Here is a 5,000-nt window from a genome sequence, read left to right on the forward strand (position 1 = left end):
TGCCCGATCTCGTCTGATCTCGGAAGCTAAGCAGGTTTGGGCCTGGTTAGTCTTGGATGGGAGACCGCCTGGGAATACCAGGTGCTGTAAGCTTTTTGGACATTTTTTCAACTAGTATAATAATAATTTTGCCAAAAAATAGAGTCAATGCCCGATCTCTGATCTTAGCAGGTTAGGTCCTGGTTTAGTACTTTGATGAGAGATCTGCCTAGGAAAACCAGGTGCTTAAGCTTTTGGGTTTTCTTCCTACTTATATAATGTACTGGCGATTAGATTGGCTGTTCTTTAAATAGCCCTCTCTTTGCAGCAGTCTTCGCTTACGGCCATACCAACCTGGCTATGCCCAATCTCGTCTGATCTCGGAAGCTAAGCAGGTTTGGGCCTGGTTAGTACTTGGATGGGAGACCGCCTGGAATACCAGGTGCTGTAAGCTTTTTGGACATTTTTCACTTAGTATATAATAATTTTGCCAAAAAATAGAGTCAATGCCCGATCTCTAAATATTAACAGGTTTGGGCCTGGTTAGTACATGGATGGGAGACTGCCTGGGAATACCAGGTGCTTTAATCTCTTTGGAAAATTTCACGAATATATAATAATCTTTCATTAAAAAAAAAAAAAAAAAAAAAAAAGAGTCAATGCCCGATCTCTGAATCTTAGCAGGTTTAGGTCTGGTTAGCACTTTGATGAGAGACTGCCTAGGAATACCAGGTGCTTTAAAACAGGAAACAGATGATTCTTCTGCACAATCTGACTTTGCTGCAGCCTGGAATTGAACTACTGGTTTTCGTCTGGTCAGAGGAGAACTGACCCCCCAACTGAGCCTGGTTTCTCCCAAGGTTTTTTTCTCCATTCTGTCACCGATGGAGTTTCCGTTCCTTGCCGCTGTCGCCTCTGGCTTGCTTAGTTGGGGTCACTTCATCTACAGCGATATCATTGACTTGATTGCAAATAAAAACAGACACTATTTCAACTGAACAGAGATGACATAACTGAATCCAATGATGAACTGCCTTTAACTATCATTTTGCATTATTGAGACACTGTTTTCCAAATGAATGTTGTTCAGTGCTTTGACGCAATGTATTTTGTTTAAAGCACTATATAAATAAAGGTGATTGATTGATTGATTTAAGCTTTTGGGTTTTCTTTCCTACTTATATAATGTACTGGCGATAAGATTGGCTGTTCTTTAAATAGCCCTCTCTTTGCAGCAGTCTTCGCTTACGGCCATACCAACCTGGCGATGCCCGATCTCGTCTGATCTCGGAAGCTAAGCAGGTTTGGGCCTGGTTAGTACTTGGATGGGAGACCGCCTGGGAATACCAGGTGCTGTAAGCTTTTTGGACATTTTTCACTTAGTATATAATAATTTTGCCAAAAAATAGAGTCAATGCCCGATCTCTGAATATTAGCAGGTTTGGGCCTGGTTAGTACATGGATGGGAGACTGCCTGGGAATACCAGGTGCTGTAAGCTTTTTGGACATTTTTCACTTAGTATATAATAATTTTGCCAAAAAATAGAGTCAATGCCCGATCTCTGAATCTTAGCAGGTTTAGGTCTGGTTAGCACTTTGATGAGAGACTGCCTAGAAATACCAGGTGCTTTAAGCTTTTGGGTTTTCTTTCCTACTTATATAATGTACTGGCGATTAGATTGGCTGATCTTTAAATAGCCCTCTCTTTGCAGCAGTCTTCGCTTACGGCCATACCAACCTGGCTATGCCCGATCTCGTCTGATCTCGGAAGCTAAGCAGGTTTGGGCCTGGTTAGTACTTGGATGGGAGACCGCCTGGGAATACCAGGTGCTGTAAGCTTTTTGGACATTTTTCACTTAGTATATAATAATTTTGCCAAAAAATAGAGTCAATGCCCGATCTCTGAATATTAGCAGGTTTGGACCTGGTTAGTACATGGATGGGAGACTGCCTGGGAATACCAGGTGCTTTAATCTGTTTGGAAAATTTCACGAATTATATAATAATCTTTCATTAAAAAAAAAAAAAAAAAAAATTGTGTCTATGCCCGATCTCTGAATCTTAGCAGGTTTAGCTCTGGTTAGCACTTTGATGAGAGACTGCCTAGGAATACCAGGTGCTTTAAACTTTTGGGTTTTCTTTCCTACTTATATAATGTACTGGCGATTAGATTGGCTGGTCTTTAAATAGCCCTCTCTTTGCAGCAGTCTTCGCTTACGGCCATACCAACCTGGCTATGCCCGATCTCGTCTGATCTCGGAAGCTAAGCAGGTTTGGGCCTGGTTAGTACTTGGATGGGAGACCGCCTGGGAATACCAGGTGCTGTAAGCTTTTTGGACATTTTTCACTTAGTATATAATAATTTTGCCAAAAAATAGAGTCAATGCCCGATCTTTGAATATTAGCAGGTTTGGGCCTGGTTAGTACTTGGATGGGAGACCGCCTGGGAATACCAGGTGCTGTAAGCTTTTTGGACATTTTTCACTTAGTATATAATAATTTTGCCAAAAAATAGAGTCAATGCCCGATCTCTGAATATTAGCAGGTTTGGGCCTGGTTAGTACATGGATGGGAGACTGCCTGGGAATACCAGGTGCTTTAATCTGTTTGGAAAATTTCACGAATTATATAATAATCTTTCATTAAAAAAAAAAAAAAAAAAAAAAAAATTGAGTCTATGCCCGATCTCTGAATCTTAGCAGGTTTAGGTCTGGTTAGCACTTTGATGAGAGACTGCCTAGGAATACCAGGTGCTTTAAACTTTTGGGTTTTCTTTCCTACTTATCTAATGTACTGGCGATTAGATTGGCTGGTCTTTAAATAGCCCTCTCTTTGCAGCAGTCTTCGCTTACGGCCATACCAACCTGGCTATGCCCGATCTCGTCTGATCTCGGAAGCTAAGCAGGTTTGGGCCTGGTTAGTACTTGGATGGGAGACCGCCTGGGAATACCAGGTGCTGTAAGCTTTTTGGACATTTTTCACTTAGTATATAATAATTTTGCCAAAAAATAGAGTCAATGCCCGATCTTTGAATATTAGCAGGTTTGGGCCTGGTTAGTACTTGGATGGGAGACCGCCTGGGAATACCAGGTGCTGTAAGCTTTTTGGACATTTTTCACTTAGTATATAATAATTTTGCCAAAAAATAGAGTCAATGCCCGATCTCTGAATATTAGCAGGTTTGGGCCTGGTTAGTAAATGGATGGGAGACTGCCTGGGAATACCAGGTGCTGTAAGCTTTTTGGACATTTTTCACTTAGTATATAATAATTTTGCCAAAAAATAGAGTCAATGCCCGATCTCTGAATCTTAGCAGGTTTAGGTCTGGTTAGCACTTTGATGAGAGACTGCCTAGGAATACCAGGTGCTTTAAAACAGGAAACAGATGATTCTTCTGCACAATCTGACTTTGCTGCAGCCTGGAATTGAACTACTGGTTTTCGTCTGGTCAGAGGAGAACTGACCCCCCAACTGAGCCTGGTTTCTCCCAAGGTTTTTTTCTCCATTCTGTCACCGATGGAGTTTCGGTTCCTTGCCGCTGTCGCCTCTGGCTTGCTTAGTTGGGGTCACTTCATCTACAGCGATATCATTGACTTGATTGCAAATAAAAACAGACACTATTTCAACTGAACAGAGATGACATAACTGAATTCAATGATGAACTGCCTTTAACTATCATTTTGCATTATTGAGACACTGTTTTCCAAATGAATGTTGTTCAGTGCTTTGACGCAATGTATTTTGTTTAAAGCACTATATAAATAAAGGTGATTGATTGATTGATTTAAGCTTTTGGGTTCTCTTTCCTACTTATATAAAGTACTGGCGATTAGATTGGCTGTTCTTTAAATAGCCCTCTCTTTGCAACAGTCTTCGCTTACGGCCATACCAACCTGGCGATGCCCGATCTCGTCTGATCTCAGAAGCTAAGCAGGTTTGGGCCTGGTTAGTACTTGGATGGGAGACCGCCTGGGAATACCAGGTGCTGTAAACTTTTTGGACATTTTTCACTTAGTATATAATAATTTTGCCAAAAAAATAGAGTCAATGCCCGATCTCTGAATATTAGCAGGTTTGGGCCTGGTTAGTACATGGATGGGAGACTGCCTGGGAATACCAGGTGCTGTAAGCTTTTTGGACATTTTTCACTTAGTATATAATAATTTTGCCAAAAAATAGAGTCAATGCCCGATCTTTGAATATTAGCAGGTTTGGGCCTGGTTAGTACATGGATGGGAGACTGCCTGGGAATACCAGGTGCTTTAATCTCTTTGGAAAATTTCACGAATTATATAATAATTTTTCATTAAAAAAAAAAAAAAAAAAAAAAAAAAAAAGAGTCAATGCCCGATCTCTGAATCTTAGCAGGTTTAGGTCTGGTTAGCACTTTGATGAGAGACTGCCTAGGAATACCAGGTGCTTTAAAACAGGAAACAGATGATTCTTCTGCACAATCTGACTTTGCTGCAGCCTGGAATTGAACTACTGGTTTTCGTCTGGTCAGAGGAGAACTGACCCCCCAACTGAGCCTGGTTTCTCCCAAGGTTTTTTTCTCCATTCTGTCACCGATGGAGTTTCCGTTCCTTGCCGCTGTCGCCTCTGGCTTGCTTAGTTGGGGTCACTTCATCTACAGCGATATCATTGACTTGATTGCAAATAAAAACAGACACTATTTCAACTGAACAGAGATGACATAACTGAATCCAATGATGAACTGCCTTTAACTATCATTTTGCATTATTGAGACACTGTTTTCCAAATTAATGTTGTTCAGTGCTTTGACGCAATGTATTTTGTTTAAAGCACTATATAAATAAAGGTGATTGATTGATTGATTTAAGCTTTTGGGTTTTCTTTCCTACTTATATAATGTACCGGCGATAAGATTGGCTGTTCTTTAAATAGCCCTCTCTTTGCAGCAGTCTTCGCTTACGGCCATACCAACCTGGCGATGCCCGATCTCGTCTGATCTCGGAAGCTAAGCAGGTTTGGGCCTGGTTAGTACTTGGATGGGAGACCGC

The 5,000-nt window shown here is 41.1% G+C and overlaps 7 non-coding genes across 7 annotated transcripts in view; all 7 read left to right on the forward strand.

Moving 5' to 3' along the window:
* Positions 1-315: 315 nt before the first annotated feature.
* On the forward strand, positions 316-433 carry LOC113083280 (5S ribosomal RNA). The gene has a single exon (XR_003283172.1). It is a non-coding gene; the product is annotated as a 5S ribosomal RNA (ribosomal RNA).
* Positions 434-1,222: 789 nt separating this feature from the next.
* On the forward strand, positions 1,223-1,341 carry LOC113083264 (5S ribosomal RNA). The gene has a single exon (XR_003283157.1). It is a non-coding gene; the product is annotated as a 5S ribosomal RNA (ribosomal RNA).
* A 358-nt stretch (positions 1,342-1,699) lies between these two features.
* LOC113083247 (5S ribosomal RNA) lies at positions 1,700-1,818 on the forward strand. The gene has a single exon (XR_003283140.1). It is a non-coding gene; the product is annotated as a 5S ribosomal RNA (ribosomal RNA).
* Positions 1,819-2,191: 373 nt separating this feature from the next.
* Positions 2,192-2,310, forward strand: LOC113083258 (5S ribosomal RNA). Its single transcript, XR_003283151.1, has one exon. It is a non-coding gene; the product is annotated as a 5S ribosomal RNA (ribosomal RNA).
* A 515-nt stretch (positions 2,311-2,825) lies between these two features.
* On the forward strand, positions 2,826-2,944 carry LOC113083269 (5S ribosomal RNA). Its single transcript, XR_003283162.1, has one exon. It is a non-coding gene; the product is annotated as a 5S ribosomal RNA (ribosomal RNA).
* A 910-nt stretch (positions 2,945-3,854) lies between these two features.
* LOC113083274 (5S ribosomal RNA) lies at positions 3,855-3,973 on the forward strand. Its single transcript, XR_003283167.1, has one exon. It is a non-coding gene; the product is annotated as a 5S ribosomal RNA (ribosomal RNA).
* Positions 3,974-4,906: 933 nt separating this feature from the next.
* Positions 4,907-5,000, forward strand: part of LOC113083265 (5S ribosomal RNA) — a 119-nt gene continuing 25 nt past the window's right edge. Inside the window, exon 1 of the ribosomal RNA XR_003283158.1 lies at positions 4,907-5,000. This exon is cut by the window's right edge and continues 25 nt beyond it. This is a non-coding gene — a ribosomal RNA (5S ribosomal RNA).

Source organism: Carassius auratus, unplaced genomic scaffold (genome assembly GCF_003368295.1).
Source record: "Carassius auratus strain Wakin unplaced genomic scaffold, ASM336829v1 scaf_tig00037444, whole genome shotgun sequence".
Classification (NCBI taxonomy): Eukaryota; Metazoa; Chordata; class Actinopteri; order Cypriniformes; family Cyprinidae; genus Carassius; species Carassius auratus.